This window comes from Saimiri boliviensis, chromosome 9 (genome assembly GCF_048565385.1).
Source record: "Saimiri boliviensis isolate mSaiBol1 chromosome 9, mSaiBol1.pri, whole genome shotgun sequence".
Lineage (NCBI taxonomy): Eukaryota > Metazoa > Chordata > Mammalia > Primates > Cebidae > Saimiri > Saimiri boliviensis.
The window spans coordinates 43,209,641-43,232,919 of record NC_133457.1 but is presented as its reverse complement, the minus strand read 5'-3'; the positions used below and the strand labels follow the sequence as shown (position 1 = coordinate 43,232,919).

Below are 23,279 nucleotides of genomic sequence, written 5' to 3'. Positions count from 1 at the left end.
TTTTTATTTCTGTATATAATTTTCCATGTAGATGATACAAAATAAAACAAGAAACATGTTATTCAAGGAATCTTCTATGTATTTAGTTATTATCTTTAAGAATATATGATTCTGATCACTTTGCTAAGGTGGTATATCAAAACTACTCTTTCTGCTTTTAAGATTAATAAGGAGATACTTTGGGATTGTATCAATAATCTGTTTCTCATCCAATTTTTACACACTAACTTAGCATCCACTGGTAATTCTTGTCTGGGTCAAATATTACCATGAAGTTTGCAACAGTGGTGATTTTCGAACTTACTTCATGCGCCTCCTATGTGATGCATATATAGCGCTCCTGCCAAAAAATGTATAACTTGAGTCTAATCATGAGAAAACATCAGACAGGCCAAAAGTTGAGAGTGTTTTACAAGAGAAATGGTCTGTAATCTTGAAAGTGCCCATGTCATGGAAGAAAAGGGAAGGCTGAGGAACCATACAGATTACAGGAGCCCTATAAGACAGGAAAACTAAATGCTGTGTGTGGTTTTAGATTAGATAATGAACCAGAAATATTTCCTATAAAGACATATTGGGACAGTTGGTGAAACTGGGGTATTGACTATAGATTAGATATTATCTAATAGCTAATATTCATCTTATCTAATATCTATATTGTATCAATGATAAATTTTTAAAATATAACTACATTGTGCTTATATGAAAAGAATACAGTTAAGAAATAAATATTGATGATTAAGGAGTAATAGGGAATGATATTGGTAATTTGTTCTCAAATGGTTCAGAAAAATTGGTATGCATATATATAGTTAGAGCAAGAATGATCAGGAAGTGTGGTAAAATGTTCACAATGGGTAAATCTAGATAAAGGCTCTTTGTACTATTCTCATAACTTTTGTGGTTGAAATAGTTTCAAAAAAGTTTAAACATTTGCTTTGTGTACAAAAAAAGTATGAATTTATAATCTTGGACACAATACTACCTGAATGTGAAAAAATTTTTTAAATTTTATGTAGAAGTCTGTTCTTTTGATTTATATTTCTTAACTACAAGACACTTCTCTATGTTTCTCCAAAGGCAGAGAAACTCCTATTTATACAACAAAAATAGGTGAGGATTTGCAATAATAAGGAACACTAGAAATAATGATATAATCAGACCTTCAGAAACTTGGAGTATCAACAATTGCAATTTATGATCCAGGAGTACCTTTAAAAATATATAGCCATTCACATGTATACCTACGTAACAAACATGCACATTCTGCACATGTACCCCATAATTTAAAAGTATAATATAAAAAAAATTTTTTTTTCTAGCCATTTTCTCAGCAGCTTGTGGTCATTGATCTTTTGCCTGAAGATGATGCTATTCCCAAACTTGCTATTTTCTGGCTCTGATTGACTCTGTTATGTCTGTTTCTCTTTGTGTGTCTCCTATTCAAAATTCCTCAAAGGAAGATCTAATTGGGTTACTTAGTAACCACCTAATACTGAACACTAAAGCTGGGCTAACACCAGTCCATACCTTAAGCAGCTGGACTCTCTTATTTTGAACTCAAGACCCCGATTTGATGTGCATCAGAGTCAACGAAACTTTAGACTTAGCAACCTGAACAACAGAGTTGGTAGTCTATGTTACATTTTGAATTCATGATCTGGTGAGCTATGGTCAGTGTATTATGTCCATAGAACACAAAGGAGAGAAACCTATGAGTAAGGAACCATCTGTGACCACTTTCTTCAAAAGAGACTTTGCCTTCTCCCTCCCTGGGCCTATCTAGGGAAATGAGGATTTGCTAGTAGAGCCTGTCTGATTAAATCTAAATATTCTCCATACAAAAAATTATTTTACTTTCTTTATCTAAGCCACTGGGTAGGTATCAAGAAAGTATGATCACTTAAAAAAAAAGAACAAAATCCTGTTATTTGTATCAACATGGATGAGCATAGAAGACATTATGTTTAAGTGAAATAAGCCAGGCATGGATGCAATAAATACTACATGTTCTCACTCCTATGTGGAAGCTGAATAAGTTGATTTCATAAAAATAAAGAATATAATAGTAATTACTAAAGCCTGGGAAAGATGCAAGGAGGGCGATAGAGAGAGATTGGTTAATGGATACAGCACTCTAGCTAGGTAGGAGGAATAAGTTCTCGTTTTTCTACAGCACAGTAGGGTGACTATCAATAACAGTTATTATTTAGCCTATATTTTCAAATAGCTAGAAGAGAGGATTTTTAATGTTCCCAACTCCAAAAAATGGTGATTGTTTGAGGTAATATACTAATTACCCTGATTTTAGTCATTACACATTGTATACAGATATTGAAATATCACACTGTATACCATAAATGTATACAATTATTATGTGTCAATTAACGATAATGAAAAATTAATCTTAGTAAAAGGAAGGAAGGAAAGAAGACAGGTCCCTTTGCTTCAAAGCACATGAAGTTCAAAGTCAGATTGGTTCCAATTCCTACCCTCGTCATTTATTGGCTGCATAGCTTTGGAAAATTAACATGTATGAATCTTGGTTTCTTCGTTGGTACAATGAAGATGAGAATAATAGCTCTTTAGAAGGTTAACTGATCTTATGACAAGGTTGTTGTGGAGATTAAACAAAATGTTGTGTATAAAGCATTTAGCATAGTGTTGGCATTTAAAAAGAAGTTACTGAAAGATAATAGATGTTATTATTGTAAAATCTGCTTTAGAGCCACTGGCCATCTGTACCTAAGAGGAGTATATGACGCTTTTTTCAGTAAATTAATTTGTGGGTGTTGGGAGTTACTATGTATTTTTAGCTTCTCTGCTTTCTAATTTTTTTGATCATTTTTTATTTTGAAATAGTTTGAGACTTACAGGAATTCGAACAAATAATTCCCATACACCTTCACCCAGCTTCACCCAAAGTTGCCATATAACTAACTATGCTATAATGTGAAAGCCAGGAAATTGATATTTGAACAAACTATTAACTAAAACAGACGTTATTTGGATTTCACTGGCTGTTTTGTTTTCTCCTTTCTCTTAATTCATTCTCATCCTAATCTATTTTTTTCTTCTTCCTTATGCATTTATAATTTACAGGTAACAAATTACAAATTTAGGATGAACAAAATGAAGCATTCTACTTCATTGAACAATAAGATCAAATATTTATTAATGCTTCTTTCTAGTAGTCATCATCTTACATCATCTAGTAAGTAGTAAGTAGTACTACTTACTAGTAGTACTCTAGTAAGATGGGTAAGGACTTTTCTTTAAAACATTGATCTTTCTTGACATACAAGAAAGATGCATTCTTAAGGGAAGTCCAATCCTTCTAAAGAAACAAAAGGAATTTTGGCTTGGAATATAATTGAAAAACATTACATTACATCACAGCATTTGTCACTACAGCTGGTTAATTTATTATCAGCACTTGAATATAATGATTCTCTAAAATTTGGCAACTCTGGCTCCAAAGAATAGAAGACACCAATGTCCAATAGGCAGGATACTAAAAGCCACAAATTGGCTTCCCAACGCCTGTAGAGTAGTGGGAATAATCCCTACCCAGCCCTAAAACTTTTCTCTGTATCCTGAAATGTGATTATATCAAACACAGGTTCAGTGAAGGACAGCCTTTAGTTTGGGAGGTTTTGTCGAAAAGAAAAGATGTAATTCATTCTCATTCATGCCTTTGCAAGGGACTCATTTTCATGTTGCAGGCCTTACAATGCATTGTCCATAAAGTACATTGGAGAACTCTTTATTACAAGCCATGGTGTGTTGACATTCATAAAATATCTAGTTAGCTAGAACTGTTGCAAACTGGGAGTTCCTTGCTTGTGAGAATTACCTTTATAACAACTATTGCTCCTCAGGAGCAATATCTCAATTTAAAGCAGGCACATTACAACACAGCTGTGACATTGCAGGGATGATCATGCATCTTACTGCCATTGATAGAAAACCCCAGTGATTTAAAATAGTTTGTATATGTATAAATATGTTGATATTCCGGGTATTAAACAGTGCCAATAAATGTACTTTATCTTTAACAATCTTAACATGTCATGGGTTTTGTCAATTTGTCAATCAGTATTTTTTAAAGCCATGAGTAAACTCATAAAACAATATCAATTTTGTTGATATTGAGTTTTAATCTTTAGAGAAAGTATATACTACTTTTTCCAACAGATTTGTAAATTTTTTGACTGTTCATTTATTTATTTATTTATTTATTTATTTATTTATTTATTAGGCAGAGTTTTGCTCTTGTTGCACAGGCTGGAGTACAACGGTGCGATCTCCGCTCACTGCAACCTCCACCTCTCTGGTTCAAGCGATTCTCCTGCCTCAGCCTCCCAAGTAGCTAGGCTTACAGGCATGTGCCACCATGCCTGGCTAATATCCTATTTTTAGTAGAGACAAGGTTTCTCCATGTTGGTCGGGCTGGTCTTGAACTCCTGACCTCAGATGATCCACCCACCTCAGCCTCCCCAAGTACTGGGTTTACAGGCGTGAGCCTCTGCGCCCAGCCGACTGTTCATATATTTATTTTTGGAATCACAATTAGGTCTGAAATAGATTTTTTTGAAACTTCCTTTTCAGATACTTCAATTGTGGTTTTGTGTTTTATTTTATACTTTTTATTTTGAAACAGTTACAGACTCAGGAAATTGCAAAAATAATGCAGAGATCCCTGCGTACTCATGACCCAGTTTCTCCCAATGGCAGTATCATCCATAACTATAGTACAATATCAAAATCAGAAAACTGACATTGGTCTAATACAATACAAAACTGAATAGTATTCAGATTTTGCCAATTCTTACATGAACTCATTTCCAGGTGTGCACATATGTGCGCGTGGTTCTATGTAATTTTATCCTGTGTATTGGTTCATGCAGCCGCAGTCAAGACACAAAACTGTTTCATTATTGCAAAGAAACTCCCTGTGCTACCTCTCACCAGTCCTATCTCCTGTGTCTTATTTACCATTCCCCCATCTTAGACTAATCTAAATGTTTTTCCCCCCAGAAACATTCAAGCTGTAAATATAGATTAAAATTCCTGATTGATGAGATTAGGATAGTCTTTGACATGTATATCTTAACCAGACAAATTATTTCTATCTGGAATAATATTTAACTCAAAAATTCGATTTTACACTGCTTTTCATTAATCATGCAATGAGGTGAAGACAACTTTAACTTTTAAATAGTAGATTTTATTAATTTTCTCTAAAGGAATGAACTGTCTTTGGAAAAACACATTAATAAGTGACTGTGCAGAAGGTGAGTCCTTGGAAAGTCTAGGTGTGAGTTGGTGCTGGAACTTGTAAGGAAGGGAGGAACTCATCTCTAAAACAAAGGCAGGAGTATGTTGTTTTGCATCTCAAAGGGAAAGGAAAGGGAGTGACATAGTACAGTTTTAAGAGTGTGGGTGCTTAGCATTCCCTTTAAGATTATTTATGTGAGTGTAGTTTGACCACCTCTTTCATCCTAGCCCAGAACTTTTCAAGAAAGTCTGTTAAACTTATGTTCATTTGTTTTCCATGTATTCATGCATTCATTCATTTACTCAACAAATATTAATTGAACAAATTTTGTGTTCTCAGCGTATTCTAGCCCTTGAGGTTACAGCAGTGAACGTGTCCGGGTCTGTGATCTCATGGAGCTTATATTCCAGCTGGGAAGAGATCGTAAACAGATAAATAACTACACAGCATGTTGGCTACTATCAAATAGTATGAAGATAAAGAAAGCAGGGTATTGAGGTAGAGAGTGGGAGGGTGCATGTGTATTACTTTAGACAGGGTGGTCAGAGGAGGTGACATTTCAGTGGTGATCTAGATGCAGTGAGGGTGCAACCTGAGCAGATATCTGGGAGGATCACTTCTCAGGCTGAGGGAACAGCAAGTGAAAGACCCCTGAGGTTGAAGTCAGTTTGCCACCTTTAAGAAACACAAAACGGGCCAGTGTGCCTTGAGAGCAGTGAAAACAGGCAGTTTTAAGCGATGTACATGATCATGTCGAAAGTAAGGCAGAACTGAGTTCCATATAGTGAAATGAGTAGAACAGAAGAAACTCCTAGAATTCAGGGGTCCGAAACCTGCACTGGCTCTGAGAATACAAGCCACATTTCCGTCTCTCAATTCAGAAACTTTATACAGTACTTGGAACTTCTGAAACAAAGGAATTGCTAAAGGTTGAGGCCATTAGAGGCAAGGAGGTGCTAACTGACATACAGGTTTATTTGACACAGCTCTGGAAATATTTGAACCTATATCAAAATTTTTATTTTCAGTCATCATAGCTTTCCAACAAGCTATAGTGTCACTACAGTGTTCTAGTCATTCTTTGATACGGCTCATTAAAGTTTAGTAATAAAATCTCTAGGATGTAAATTACATGAGCATGACATCTTTGTCTCCTGTTCCACACTTTCTTCAACCTCTATAAAAGTGCCGGGCACATAATAGGAGCTTCATAAGTACCTGCAAAAGAAATGAAAGTAATAAATCACTTATTCATTTTTGAAATCCAAACAGTCCACACATCCATCCTTTAAATTTGTTTCTTCATTTAAAACTTTAATATCATGAATAATTATGTGTTGGTGACTTTTCTCTAACCAGAAGGTAAATAGTTTATCTTACTTCATCTTGGCTTCCTAAGTAGAACATTTTTATTAAAAAATACAATTTGATTATGGAGCATCTTTAATAGCCTCTATGATTTTTCAAGTAATCAAAGCTTAATTTATATAGCCAATATTCTCATCCAGATTTATGGTGACATATTACGAAGTATCAATTTGAATAGTATCAATCTAAATTGAAAATATGCCAGGTTTATTAACACCAGCATTAACAGACTTTTAATTAAGTTGCTGATTCTGTCAGTAAAATAGTTCACTGTTGTTCCTGAAAAGAGTTGTATAAGCATTTCTTTTTAGATAATTTTTATTCTATAACTTTTATTTCTTACAAGTGTGGAGTGGGGCCAAGTTTCAACAAATGTGCAAGAAGCCAAACAAAATTTCATGACATGTCTTAAAAAAGAGGTTCTCAGCATCCTGCTGTATACCCATGTAACAAACCTGCTCATGTACCCCCAAATCAAAAATAAAAGTTGAAATTATAATTAAAAATAAATATATTTTAATTTTTTCCTCAAAATATAAACTGTTGCTTATCAGGAATTTTAGATGTACTATTTAATGAGTTAAAAATAACTTTTTAAAATGTACAGATTGATCCCTCTGGAATCCTGGTTCTTGGATAGGTGGCTGACAGCATGTTCAAGAGTGTTTGTATCTTTCAGTGTGCTGGAAGTGAAAATTACATTTCTCATGCTGTTTTGTACTCGTAAGGATTTCTACCTTTATTCTCCCATGTTGTAATAAATGCTATGTCTTTGTACCAAACATACAATGCAAAAAGGCACTTGCATTCATAACAATTACCTAAGATGTGATATTCCAGCCTCATTATATAATTTAGATATTCCTTCAAAAAGCAGAGGCTTCATTTTCTGAACCAGAAGGCATAGTCCTTAAAAGATTCTTACTATTTAAATGTTAGAACTATGCAGTCCAAATGAGAATATTTACCTAAAATACATTGCCATTCACATTCATTAATTTGTCTGTCAATATTTTATTCTGCATCCAACCCAGACAAGTTGGGTTTTTAAAATGTTATCTTTCTGTACAGAATAATTTTATTCAGATCTTCAAGTCTAAAGTTAAATTTGTTCTAGCTCATGAAACCTCAGCAACTGTTTTTATATTTCATTGATTATTATTTCATATATCAACTTAGTTCTTTGTATCTGATCTTCGTTTGGAGGTATGGATTCCTTTTATTAAAGCAGTGGTTCCCCAGCCTTTCTGGCACCAGGGACCAGGTTCTTGGAAGACAGTTTTTCCACAGATGAGAATGTAGGATTGGAAGGATGGTTTGAGGATGAAACTGCTTCACCTCAGCTCATCAGGTATTAGATTCTCATAAAATGCACTCAACCTAGATCCCTCGTGTGTAGTTCACAATAGGGTTTGTGCTCTTACGAGACTCTAATACCTCTGCTGATCTGACAGGAGCCAGAGCTCAGGCAGTAAGCTCACTCACCCCTGCTCACTTCCTGCTGTGCAGCCCAGCTCCTAACAGGCCACAGACTAGCATACATCTGCAGCCCTGGGTTGGGGAACCCCTGCTTTCAGTGGAAAAACACATGCAGCTTAAGGAAATACTCGCTCTTTTTGCGAGATATACATTCACTTTACTTTCTATTTCATCTCCACTGTAGTTTCTGCCAAGGAGTAATTTAGCCCTTGTGATAGATTCATTACAAAAATATTTCCAAATTCTCTACCCTTCCCTCTGTCCTTGCTCTTTGCCCTGTGACTTTGCACCTCCCCTGAAGAGATGGATTCTATTTCCCCACTCCTTGAAGTTGGGCTGACCTTTTTGCTTTCATCAACAGAACACTGCAAACATTGAGCCTGAGCCTTGTTGAAAATACAAGTTCACTTGTCCCAGGGCACAGTGTTCGTAAATGGAGGATTAAGAACTAGTCTGACTCCATGGCCTGTGCCCTAAATCCTGTGCTCTGAACTACACACTGCTGTCCCCTTATTTTCTACCAACTTGCATTGTGACTGTGAGCAATTTATTTAACTACTCTCGGTCTTGGTTTCCCCATTTTTAAATATGAAGGCATTGGTTTAGGAGGGTCTATAATGACCCATATAATTCCAGTATAGTTTTTCTTTGACTTACCTAGAAGTGTGTTTTTTTTTCCTTTTCTAAATATGTTGGCATTTTAGATTAAAAAATCATTTCTCACTTTTTACCTCTTTTGTATCGTGGTTAGAGAACATGATCTGCATGAGACCTGTTATCAAAGTTTTGAGATTTGTTTTATAGACTAGCAAGTGATGAATTTTCATAAATTTTCTATGAGGTGTACTTTTTACTCATTGGGTTTGGGCTTCTGTATATGCCTATGAGATCAAGACAGTCATTATGATGTTCAAGTTTTCTATATGCTTATTGATCTATTTATTTGTTAACTGTTACAGTGAGTATGGTAAAATCATACTATTATGTTGGATTTGTAAATTTGTATTTTTACTTATTTTAATTTTTGCTTCATATATTTTAAGGTGTGTTATTACATGCATAAAAGTTTAGACTTTAAGAAATATTTCCAGCGAATTGTGTGTATTATTATTAGAAAATGTCTGCCTTTATCTCTAGCAATGCTTTTAGCCTTAGAGACTATTTTGTCTGATATTGCCATATGTGAACAGACCCTTAAACAAGCATGTCTCATGGGAGGCAATAAAAATGCATCCCTGTTTTTTTTATTCCCATCTTTAAAATACATTCACTGGGGAAATATTTTCCCTAACTCTGGAGAAGAATTCTGGACTCAGGTTTTTCCATAGGTAATAGAAAGTTCAATTGTGACTTTAGAGAGCAAAACATCTTGAGTTAATAATTACCTCATCTAGTATGATTAAAATAAAACTCTATATTTTAGACACAGAGATGTCTTGTTCACATCTCCTTCAAAACAGCACTTGCTTTTCAGCTGTAGGGATTGCCACTGTTAATGATAAGAAGGGCTGTTACAGAACTTGACTCCCCAATAGCAGTGGGTATAATGGAACACAAACAATAGAGATCAGTGGTGATGCTCAACCCCCAGAAGCCAGGGAAACAACTATTATTATGACTGGCAAAGTTGAAGCGCTAGCCATGGGAGCTTGACTTGCAGAGAGTTTTGAGACAGTTAATATAACGTGAGTACTAGGGACGAAAGAGTTAGGTATCCAACAAAGGTATTACTCAGCTTGTACTAGCAGGAGAAAGCAACAGCTGTTGACTAGGAAAATGAGAGTGAAAATCCCCAGTGAAGACACAATCCCTATTCCATTTTCAAACTAAGAGTCCATTGACTAAAGAGATGATCTGGTCCAAAAGGGGAAAGCTCCTATGATAACAAGTATACATGGCTATTACTCTCTTAGTCCTTTAAAGGTACTTATGGCCATTTACTTGCACAGCTGTTCACTGGAGTAAGGAGAATATCCATACTTTTTGAAGATTTACGGACATAAAGTTTGAGTTGACACTGATGGCCAAAGGCATGAAGTGTCACCATATTCCCCTTGATAGAATAGGAGCACATGGCAGGCAGGTGATAAGTAGAGTCCTGACCACTGTATTTCTTAGAGGATCTGTTGGATCTATAGACCTCCTAGAAGCTTCCCTTGCTCCTGAATTATCATTGAGTTGGGCATATTGGCAGATTCTGTGACTCCCATATTGGGTTTTTGTGGTCTATGGGGTAAGAGCCATTATAGTGGAGAATGTCAAGTAGAAGCCTTGATAATTTGCTGACTCAATGACCAAGATAGTAAATCAAAACCACTACTGCATCCTGGAAGAGGGGAGGCTACAGTACAGATTAGTAATAGCTTTAAAGATTTAAAGGATGCAGGGGTAATCATTTCCAACATATCTTCATCTAATTGAGCAGTCTGGCCCAGTAGAAACTGGATGAATTATTAAGGATAACTTGAAACCAGTGATTCTTAACTGGGTGTTGATTTTGAACCCCAGGGGTCTTCTGCAATATCTGGAGACATTTGGTTGTCACCACTGTGTATGTGTATAGTGATGCTATTGGTGTTCGGTGGATTGAATCCAGGGATGCTGCGAAACATCCTACAATGCAAAGAATAGCCAACTATGACAAAGAATTATCTGACCTAAAATATGAGTAGTGCTGAGGTTGAGAAAACCTATACAAGAGTATCATGAGCACAATGAAGTATTAGCTCTGATTGCAACTGTTAGGCTAAATGTAGTCTTTGCTACTGCAAATAAATTGGGCCTCCAAAACATGGTATGTAGTCGTTCATTTGGCAAATAATATCTTGACTATCAGTAAAGAAAGGAAACTAGAAACAGCCACTGTCACTTAGAACACCTAACAATATGTATTCATAGTTTTACCTCCAGCTGGCAGCTCCTTTAGGGTTGGCCTCAGCTGCAGAGAGCTGACCTGGTTGAGGTCACATCTTTTCTGTGGCATCTTGCATCTTGTGGCTGAGCAAGATAGTGGTGTACAGGCCCACACATTCTGGCCCAACACAGAGAAATGCTGAACCAGAGTACCCTGCCAGGTTAGCCAAGGATCTGTCAGGCTTGCTTCTCAGTTTAACATCTCCCTCTAACTAAGCTTGCTTTCTCCCTGCTATGGCTTGAATGTCACCAAAACTCACCTTGAAATTTAATTGCCATTGTAATAGTATTTAGAGGTGGAACTTTTAAGAGGGGATTAGATCCTGAGGGTTTCTCATGAATTGATTGATGCCATTATCATGAGAGTGGCTTAGTTATTGTGGGAGTGGGCACCTGATAACAAGGTAAGTTTGGCCCTATTTCACTATCTGTCTATAGTGCTCACTTACTTGCCTTTCTTCCATGTTTTGACACAGCAAGAAGTCCCTTACCAGTGCTAGCAGATGCCATGCTCCTGAACTTCCCAGCCCCCAGACTGTGCATCAAATAAACTTTTTTCCTTATAAATTACATAATCTGTGATATTCTATTACAGCAGCAGAAAATGGAACAAGACACTCCCCTTTCCTTTTACTTGTGTTGATTTCAACTCTCATAGATATCCTATAATCTAAACTCTGTCTTAGCATCTGCTGTTCCAGAGAATCCAAAGTGTAATACCCCATAAGTACTAACCAGTAACAAAAATTCAGATTTGACACAAACGATAAGGAGTGTTCAAACTCACAGACTTCTCAATAGGTTACCTGTTCTAACTCACCCTAGTCATATTATTAATATTCCCATAATAAAAGCCCTACATTTAATAAATATGAAATCTATGTATAGTTTCATGGTAGTTTTTTGTTTTTTTGTGTTGTGTCTTATTTTATAGCATTAAGCAATACTTTAATATTCCTTTTAATTGTCATCAAAAACAAGATTTTTTTTTTTACCCCTCTCTAAACCTTTGCACCAAGAGCTAAGACTAGTTGCACATAGGCCTACTGCCACTGGGAAAGAAAGAATCATCTATTTTTCCTTTCTTCCCTTTTTAACTGGCTAACTGGAGCTTCAACCTACCTCCAGAGTTGAAGCATGGGAAGGCCATTCCCGAAGCAAACATTGCCCTTTGATCTCACCATTGGAAAGAGTGGAGTCACTTCCCAGGTGCTCACTATGATATCAAATATTTACGTATCTGAGCAATTCAATTGAATTTCTAATTTAGCAACCTGTCTCGTGTATCTGTATCACCTTTCTTATGCTTAGTATTTTTCTGATCTGTCTTTTATATTCTTTTATTTTCAATTTTCTGTGTCTTTATATCCTACAGGAGTCTCTTATGAAAAGTATATAGGAAGATATTTTTAATACAGTCTGTCAATGTAGGTGGCAAAATTTGTCAGCTTTCCACATGATTCTTATGGCGAGCATACGTGAGTAGTAGTAGGATTCAAAATCTTGCCTGGAATAGTCATAAGCTATTGTATGTAGTCATAACATAGTCAGATGTTGCCTATAACAGGCTTAACCTCATCTTTCTGTTCCTTCATGAATCATAGCCTGCCCAACTAATCAACCTGTGTCCTCAGCCTCTTTAATGCCTTTGCTCAAAATCCAGGGAATGATCTGATTGGTTCATTCACACGGAGGCACAGGGAAGTTGCATTCTTATGGACAAGAGAACTCCTATTTTATTTAAAGCCAGAAGAGAAAAAAGAATCTACATATTGACTAGGGAAAGCTTGTGGAGGCCTGCCAAGACCTATACAGCGATATTATTTCAAATACCTGCTGAGGCAAAAAGAGCTAGCCTTTGATATGTTTCTCCATTAGGGACTTCCATAAGGAACAGGCAGATTCTTCATGTGCAGTGATACACAAAGATATAAATAAAATGTTAAATTGAAAGAAGTAGAGTAGACTATGGGATTGGAAGGTTTTATTTTTTATGTTTGAAAACAAAACAATGATATCAATTAGGATTCTTTCAGCTGCAAATAATAGGTTCTCCAACTAACACTAGCTTAAGGGATATGACATTTAATTGTTTTATGTAACAAGAAATCTAGAAGTTACAGTTTGGAGGCTGCAGTTCAAAATGTTTTTGAAGCCTCAAGTTTCCATCCTTCTGCTTTACCATCCTCAGAATTTGGCTTTTTGTTTTAGTGGTTTTGCCTCATGATTACAGGATGGCTCCAGTCCCTAAAGGCAGGGACAGTGGGCTGGTAAGGGAGGCAGGAATAATCCTGGCAGGAGTCTTCTTATTAGAGATGAAAATATATTTTGAAGAACCCACTTCCCTCCCATCAGACTTCCTAGTAGGTCTCGTTGGCTAAAACTGGGTCACATGGCTAACCCAAGCTCAAGGGAGGCTGGGAAGTAGCATCTGGTCAACATGAAGGGGACAGCAATCTTGGTTGTAATGCGTTCCCAAACCAAGCTAGCATTCTGTTAGCAAGGACATAGCAAGGAAAAGTCTAATGGGTAGCTAGCCTGTAGTGCTTCCAGGACAGCCAATTTATTTAGCTGCTCTCTCATATGCAGCATGTAAACAGCCTGGGAACAGAATGTCATCATCTTTGATCACTGCTATGCCTTTCACACCAGAGTGCCTACCCTATGGTAGATGGTCAGTAAGTATTAGCTAGTTGTCTTAATGTAGTTTCTAATATTTATAATAGTTAATAACTCAACTGTGCTCTGGTAAACTGGAGAATGGGGCCATACTACATTATACTTTGCTTGACCTAGAAGTTGTATTGAAAAGCATATGTTTATATGGATCTCATTAGGAACATGATTTAGAGAGGGTAGAAAATGTTAATATCTAATTTGAAGTGAGAAGAGAAACTTATATTTTATTTCTGTTTTTAAATGATCAGTTTTATAAGAGAGAAGGCAAATTATTTCCAAGTGTTATCCCTGAAAGTCTCTTTAAAGAACATTTATACTGACTGATTTTATGAGTAAAAGATTGTAAGTTTTCATTAAGAGAAAGAGGTGTTTAAAAATTTAGTTCAGTTTTTTTCATGATGTGATCAATAAGGACAGGATACTGTAATTATGAATTAACCACATCCATGCACAAAAATTCTTTTCTCCGATTCCAAAGAAAGTTAATTTTTTGCTATAATAACATTGTTATAGCATAGATATACATAGACAAGTAAGTAATTGTGGGACCAATGCATTGATTAGAGTCAGAACAGACCCAGGATGCCTCTAAGGGATATATAGAAGAAAATGTTTGCCAGCTTTTGCAGAGCTTGAAACTCAGTAAAGTTAGTTACATTTCCTCTTCAAAGTTCATTCCTCCTCTCCCATAGAAAGCTTCATGCAATGAGCCTTTTTCCACTTCCTTCCAAGCAACTCATGAATTCTGATATAATCTTTATATTGTTCCCCAAACCATAGAACTGGGATAGTCCTTGACAGAAATCATTTGCTCTGCTTGATTACTTGGATACAACCTCAGAATCCTTAGAATAGTGATTTAGGCATCAGATACGAATAGAGTTGACACTTAAAATATAATGACATCTAACTTTTTGTAGTAATGGTGATTTTATAGTCACTTAATGAGAAATGCATTTTTAGGTGATTTTGTTGTTGTGCAAACATCATGAATTGTACTTACACAAACCTAGATGGTATAGCCTACTACATACCTAGGCTATATGGTATAGCCTTTTGCACCAAGCCTACAAACCTGTACAGAATGTTACTGTACCAAATAGTGTAGGTAACTGTAACACAGCGGTTACTATTTGTGTGTCTAAATATAGAAGTGCAGTAAAAATATGGTATAAAATATTAAAAATAGCATACTTTTATAAGGAACTTACCATGAATGGAGCTAGCAGGAATGGAAGTTATAGTGTAGGTAACTGTAACACAACAGTTACTATTTGTGCTTCTAAATATAGAAGTGCAGTAAAAATATGGTATAAAATATTAAAAATAGTATACTTTTATAAGGAACTTACCATGAATGGAGCTAGCAGAAATGGAAGTTGCTGTGGGTGAATCTGTGAGTGAAGGGTGAGTGAATCATGAAGGCCTAGGACATTACTGTATACCACTGCAGACTTTATGAGCACTGTACACTTAGGCTACATTAAATTTGTAAAAAATATTTTCCTTTTTATTTATTCAACAATGTTATCCTTAGCTTACTGTAACTTTTTTTACTTACTTTGTTTATTCTTTTGTAATAACAGTTAACTTCAAACACAAACACATTGTACAGCTGTAAAAAATTTGTTGTCTTTATATCCTTATTCCTTATTCTATTAGTTATTTTTCTTTTTTAAACTTTTTTTTGTTAAAAACTGAGACACACACTTTAGCCTAGGCACACAGGGTCAGGATCATCAAGATCACTGTCTTCCACTTCCGCATCTTGTCCCACTGAAAGTCTTCATGAGCAGTAATACACACGGAGCTGTCATCTATGATAACAATGCCTTCTTGTGGCATTGTTACCACCTGCTGAAAGGCCTGCCTCAGGCTGTTTACAGCTAACTTTTTCTTAATAAGTAGAAAGAGTATACTCTAAAATAATAACAAATTATATAATAAATACATAAATCAGTAACAGCCATTTATTATCATTGTCAAGTATTATGTGCTATACAGAATTGCTGTAGATTTATGACTGGCAGCACAGAATTCTTTACACCAACATCATTGCAAATGCATGAGTAATACATTGTATAATGATGATTGCTATGACATCACTAGACAATAGGAATTCTTCAGCTCAATTATAACCTTATGGGACCACTGTTGCTTGTGGTCCATCATTTACAAAAACATTGGTACATGGCACATGACTATATAGCTTTAGGGAAAAAAAGCACAGATAGAATTAGTTCTGATAGATGATGCACTCTTTTAATTCATTCACTCATTCATTCATTTGTTTATCTAAAACTAATCAATCTCTCACAAAGTGTGAGGTACTTCAAGAACTAAATGTAAGTAAGCTAATCATATAAGAAATGAACATAAAATAATTTATATTTTAGACTGAACACAACTGCAACATTTAAAGGGAACATAAAATATAGTTTAGACTGAACACCATTGCAACATTTAGTAAGTGTCAAATAAATAACAAGTCCTATTTGTGAATTTTTATTTGATAATGTCTTTGTTCAGAATGCATAAAGATATGCTGTGCTATGCGTAGTCATTTTTCAGTGAATCTCTTTTGCAAAGAACCTGAAGATAAACAAGGAATCCTGAAGCATGCAAATATTTTCTCTGGCCCTTTCAAAACAAAGCAAAGCCAATCACAGCATCATATGCCAAAAACCTAGCCTGTAGAAGACAAGATCTTCTAAGAGTATCTATAGCCTCCTCAAACAACAAACCTAATGGCTCTCAGTTGAGCCTAACTGCGTCTGAAGAGGAAGCAGTTGGGACATGACAGCTTCACATCAGTGGTTTGGGGCAATAGCAAAAATGATGGAATGGTATGCTTTGAAGAGGCTTGTCTGCTTTTTTAGCTTTATGCCACGCCACTGCCATTGCGATTTTTTTGACAGTTCCAGGGAAAACGCAAACAGAACTGACCTCTCCTCAGCAGCTCTGTAACCATGGGGCTCATGTGGGCAGATTGGCATCTGCAGGCACATCTTTAGCAAGTTGGCAGCCTTTGTGCCCTTTGCAGGTTGCAATCAAACCTGCTTTCTACAGAAGCCTCTTTCTGGTTGATTAACTTTAATGTAATTTTAATTAAAAACCACAGTGTCAAAGGGTTTAGCTACTCGAGAAATGAGCACAGACTGCGGCCCAGTGGCAGCAGTCACTTGGAAAATGGAAATGTGTCCTGACAATGTTGTGCAGGGGCCAGATAAACAGGGTCGCTGCAGCACTTTTCTCACATGCAGGAAACAGGCAAGGGAACATCAGAACCAAGAGATTAGCTTGTACATCAAGGGGTTCTAATGTACGAATTTCAGGTGCCATCAACATTTTTGAGACCTTGTTCAGTCCTGGCACCAAGTACCCTCTACAATGGCTGGCTGTGACCATTCTGTCCTCCTCTTGGCACTTTGGTCTCTAAATCGACACACAAATCTGGGTTAAATATGAATCAAATTTCAGACAGGAAAAAAGAGCCAAGCCTAACTGTAGTAGTCAATTATAGAACTTCACTTTTTTCACTGTATACATTTTGAGGACGGGGAGTTTAAATATCAGAAATAGGCTTTTCTTTCAAGGAAACACTTCCTCTGGGATATGATTCCTTGAGTCCTTTACAAATAGTGCCAAGGAACTAACTGAATGACTTCTTCCAAAAAGATTACTGCATTACTTGAATTGGAAGAGTATGAAGAAATAACTTTGCAACTATCCTTGGTCATGATACATTCAGAAAATACATTTTATTTACTAGGCCTCCTTATACAATATAAATAATTATATTTTTACTTATAATTTACTATAATTTATAATTATTTATATTGCATAAAGAGGTCTAATAAATAAAATGTATTTATTAAATTGTATTGCATAAGAAGATCTAGTAAATAAAATATATTTTTAATAATACGAATAATTACTTTTAAATTTCTGGTTACCCTGAAGATACTATCCTTTTTAATATCTTTAAAATTCCTGCTTTTAAAAAATTGTCAAGTTGACGTAAAATAATGTTCAGAATGAAAATATGGCCCTGTGTGGAAGAAGTTTTTTATTAATGCCGATGGGATGAACGCCTCTATCCCATGCTGAAATGCCCTTTATTCTTTCTCAATGTAGCTAATTTTTCAGGGCACAACTCTCAGGAGAACACCTAGTGACGTCAATTCTTCAGAGGAGAATTTCCTCCACCAGGTTTGTGGGATGCTGAGGCTGCTTTGCTGACAGATGGGGCTGGTACAGGTGGGCCCAGAGCCATCTGAACAGAAGGGGCCCCCTGGACCCTGACAGAGAGGATAGACAGAACGGTGGGGGAGAGTTTAGGGCAGCGGACAGGGAGGGGGGAGAGGAGGCATAGAAGATTTCTACACTGAATCCAGCAGAGAGGAAGAAAAGCAAAAACAAGCAGATGGGTGGACAGGGAGAGGTGATTTGAATTGTATAACTTGCTTAAGAGACTAATAAAAAAGCAATCTCTGGGGACAGGAGTTCACTGCAGGCAATTTTGGAAAACTGGAAACAATCTAAGATTGCCAAAGTAAAGAAGAGTACAATAAAATAAATATGAAATAAAAGTATGAAAATGAATTGTATATGAGCTTACAGGATGAATCTTCTGCAGGCCCCTATACATATCCAGGTAGAATAGAACCATTCTCTGGCTTTTTCTGGTGTTAAACAGCCATTATTATTGCTCTCCTCTCAACTGCTTACTCTATTAAAAGACAAAATAGGATTCTGATTGCCACTTCAGCAGATGACATAACTGATTAAAATAGACTTAGAGGTATTTATACCATTCCTATGATGGCAATTTAAAAAGAGAAAGAAAGAAAATTATCAGAGTAGGATCTGAATACGTTAAACCAGTGTATCTCATAGTATCTTCCCTAGAATATTACTTTTTCCGGATACTTATATGTGTGTTTTGGGAAAGTGGTTCTGTGATGAAACCAATGTGAGGAGACCTGGGTTACAGGTCAAACACTTTTTAAAATTTAATTTTTACTGTAGCACTTTTCACGGCTTCCATGTGTTCTCTTACATATACAGATTTTTTTCTCTTAATTTTGATTATGGAATGCTTTGAAAAGCATTTCTCGTGGATAGTTTACGTAGTGTATACAGTAGGACACACTTTCTTGAACCAGGTAAAGGAGATTCTCTGAGTGATTTAGAATGGACATGAGTCCCCATTTGCATTGCATTTCTGTTCAGGAATGGGCTGACCTTGACCATTCAGGAGGAGTCATCTTAAACCTAATACTATAAATTAAAATGCTTAAAACACTCTATTTACAAGTGGGCTAATCAGTGGTGTGGTTTTTATCTCTTTTACAGTAGACATTTTAAATTAAAGAGTTAATATTTGGTTAGAAGTGATAATAAAACTCTTTTCTAAACATTGTTGCCTAAGCACTGGCTGAAATACATTCTGGCCATATACACAGCTGTATTTGTGTGTTCCAGCTAAATGCCAAGTCTGCTTCTAAATTTTTCTTGGTCTTCATTTACAATGAAGAGCAAACAGAACCTGAGCTCTATGCGAGCAGAGACAGGTTTGGCTTTGCTCACTATTGTAACCCTAACCCTTATCATATAAGTGTTTGAACTGTTTTAAGTCTTAGAACTAATAAATTAGTTCTAATAATATTTTGAACTCAACAAATATTATTAGAACAAATAAATTATGCCTCTGGCTAATGTTGCACACTAGTTGTAACACATCAGAGAACATAAGAGCTATCATCAAACAATATTGGAGATAACTTTACCAAACAACATCAGCTAAAATGGTCTTTTCTTTTGTAATTTTATTAAAAGTAATATTGAGTACCAGTTATATGCAAATCACTCTGCCATGAACCCTGGAAAATGAAGAGATGAATGTAAGAAGAGACAGACTCTTTGGGGAGCATATAATATGGTGGTATGTGACTTTAATCTGGAAGAATGAAACCAAATTGGGGTGGGGATAGACGGTGTGGAAATTGGGCAGTATGGAGTGGATGCAGAATTAGCCATGTTCAAGCTCAAGCTTCCAAGAGGAGAAAAGCCACCATGTTTAGATTCATTTCATCCACATGATCAATGTTGGATTTACATTGTATGGGGACCATAGAGCTGGTTAGAGAAATAAGGGAAGGCATGCTTGATGTGGTAACTCAGTAACTTCATGTGACCACACAGAATTCAGGTCTTCAGAGATGGCCTCATTGGTTTAAAAGGAACTCATCATTCCTCCTGCTGGTTTGTAACAATAACCTCCTCAGTTGCAAAACACATTTTCACATGCCTTTTTAAATCCATTATTGCACTTAAATCTTTGCAACAGCTCTGGGTGATAGTATGTTTACTCTAATTTTACAGACCAAGGAAATGGAGGCTCAGAGTAGACAAGGTCTTCATAGTTCTACAACTTGTGGTTGAGCAGCTGGTCTGGCTCTGAGTTCTCTTTACTGAGACCTTTTCATCGGTATAATCACCTTGAAGACAGGTAGTTTTATCTTACCCAGAGTTACCATTGTAGTGCTGAACAAGTAAAGGTATCCAATTAATATAAATCTAGATAACTCTTGTTTCCTTTGTGCCCAGAGGTCATATTTGATCATACTTCATATGGCATTAAGCACCTTACGTTTTATTCCTTAAGCACCTTTCTATACTTAGTAAGTAGTAATTATATTTGTTTCCGTTATTGAACATCTCATTTTGTGCCAGGGGCACTGCTATGTAGTTTTCATATTATCTGCCTATCTACCACATGAACGTAAAATTTCCTGGAGTAGATGATAGTATATGCTATTCATCTTTTAATTTTATGCAATTTGAGACTTCAGCTGAAGCAAAAGTTATGCTCTACATTCCAAATGCTATAGGCCATTTCCCAAATATCTTATAAACTTTGTTCAAGACTATAAAGATGTCACCACACAAACATTAATTTGATCACAATTCTTGTGAAAAATTTTAGTTTTATAAGCAGTTCAGTTTTGTGCTTCTGAAATATCTTGGCTATCAAACTCTGCTAGATTGTAAGTTTCATGAGGATAGAGCAATATTTGCCTTTTCTATTCCCTTATCTCTAGCATCTTTTTTTTCCCTGGAACATACCAGGTACTTAATATGTTAGGTGAATAACTAGGACTACTATTTTTCCTCTTAAGGAGAAATCTGGTTTTGCTGACACTTGGGAAATAACATATCAGTAAGTACTAATAATAAACCTTTTTTTTTTTTTTCAGATGAATCTGACTGTTAACCTGATAATGTGCAAATGTTGAACAAAATACATCCTGGAACTTCCCTGATGCTCAATGAATCTAGAAAGTAGAAATGAGAAGCTTAATTCTACTGGATATTTGCCATCAGCCAATAAAGCAGGTAGGCAAACCAGACTTGGAAAGAAAATCATTATTTCTGTAATATTTTTGGTTTATAATTTTGAAGTCTTGTTATTAGGTACTCATCAACTTTCTGTGTACATGCATTGAGCCAAAAGTCCTATGGTAGATGATTTTATATCCATGATTTAATTTAGTTGGCATAACACATGTATTATTAGTCATTTGACTAATATTACTCTAAAACTAAGGCTTAGAGAGGCAACTAACTGGCCTAAGTTCAATCCACTAAATGATAGAATCTTCTTGGCTTACCCTTACTGACAAAACAGCTGGGTGTAATACCAAAGGCAGACAACTTAACAGAAAGATCATTGAAAGAAACACTCAAAGAGAGCCCTGCTAAAATCAGGCATCCCAGGTTGTCTGTGTACATACTCAAGACTACACCCTTGAGAATTACAACAGAGGCTACATTTCAGAGGAAAAAAACTCACTAAAATAGGTTTGTGAAGTCATAAAAAACAAACAACAAAAACAACCCAACAACAACAAAAAAAGCTCTGGCGAGGAGAGAACTGAATTAGTATCCAGAGTTGCTATAAAAGATTTCCAGTTTTCAACAATAATTAACTAAATCACAAGACATGAAGAGAAACAGGAAATTGTGACCCACACATGGGAAAAATGAGGGCAACAAAAACTGACTGTAAGAGAACCCAAATGTCAGATTTAACAAAGACTTTAAAAGAGCCGTTTCAAATATATTCAAAGAAATAAAAGAAAATATATCTAAAGAAGTGAAAGAAGATATGATGACAACATATCATCAAATAGAGAACATCAAAAAAGAGATAAACAATTTAAGAAAAGAACCAAGTGGTAATTCTGGAGATGAAAAGCATAATAACGAAAATAAAAAATTCACTAAAGGGTTTCAGCAACAGTTTTGAACTGAAAGACAAAAAGAATCTGTGAACTTGAAGATCCATTGATAGAGATTATAAAATCTGAAGAGCAGAAAGAAAAAAATGAAGAAAAATGAATAAAGTCTCAGAGAAATGTGTAATACTGTCAAGAGCATTAACATATGATAATAGGAGTATCAGAAGGAGAAGAGAGAATTTTAAAAAACAGAAAAAATATTTGAAGAAATAATGACTGGAATCTTCCAAATTGGCTGAAAATATTAATCTACACATCCAAGAAGCTCCATGAACTCGAAGTAAGACAAGCACAAATAAATTTACATTTAGATACATCATAGAAAAAAATGCTGAAAGACAAAGACAGAGAAAATCCTGAAAGTATCAAAGAGAAAAATAACTTAACACATACCACAGAATTCCAATAATATAAACAGCTGACTTCTCATAAAAAACGATGAGAATCAGAAGGCAATGGGACAATAAAAAGTTGACCCTTTTTAAAAGTGTATATATTTTATTGCATTTTAGGTTTTGGGGTACATGTGAAGGACATGCAAGATAGTTGCTTAGGTACATAATGGCAGTGTGGTTTGCTGCTTTCCTCTTCATCATCTATAACTGGCATTTCTCCCCATGTTATCCATCCCCAATTCCCCACCCCCCGCTCTCCCTCCCCTAGCTCCTTCCCACAGACCCCAGTGTGTGATGCTCCCCTCCCTGTGTCCATGTGTTCTCATTGTTCAACACCCACCTATGAGTAAGAAAATGCAATGTTTGATTTTCTGTTCTTGTGAGTGTTTGCTGAGAATGATGGTTTCCTGGTTCATCCATGTCCCTACAAAGGACATAAACTCATCATTTTTTATGGCTGCATAGTATTCCATGGTGTATATGTGCCACATTTTCCCTGTCCAGTCTATCATCCATGGGCTTTTGGGTTGGTTCCAAGTCTTTGCTATTGTAAACAGTGCTGCAATGAACATACATGTGCATGTGTCTTTACAACAGAATGATTTATAATCCTTTGGCTGTATACCCAGTAATGGGATTGCTGGGTCAAATGGAATTTCTATTTGTAGGTCCTTGAGGAATTGCCACACTGTCTTCCACAATGGTTGAACTAGTTTACACTCCCACCAACAGTGTAAAAGTGTTCCTATTTCTCCACATCCTCTCCTGCATCTGTTGTCTCCAGATTTTTTAATGATCGCCATTCTAACTGGCATGAGATGGTATCTAAATGTGGTTTTAATTTGCATTTCTCTAATG

The 23,279-nt window shown here is 35.9% G+C and overlaps 1 long non-coding RNA gene across 2 annotated transcripts in view; it reads left to right on the top strand.

The window, feature by feature from the left end:
* LOC141585630 (uncharacterized) overlaps positions 1-23,279 on the top strand; it is a 436,560-nt gene that overhangs the window by 119,254 nt on the left and 294,027 nt on the right. For both annotated transcript variants that reach the window (XR_012519218.1, XR_012519217.1), the window contains one exon: positions 20,983-21,121. This is a non-coding gene — a long non-coding RNA (uncharacterized LOC141585630). The remainder of the gene's footprint in view (positions 1-20,982; positions 21,122-23,279) is intronic.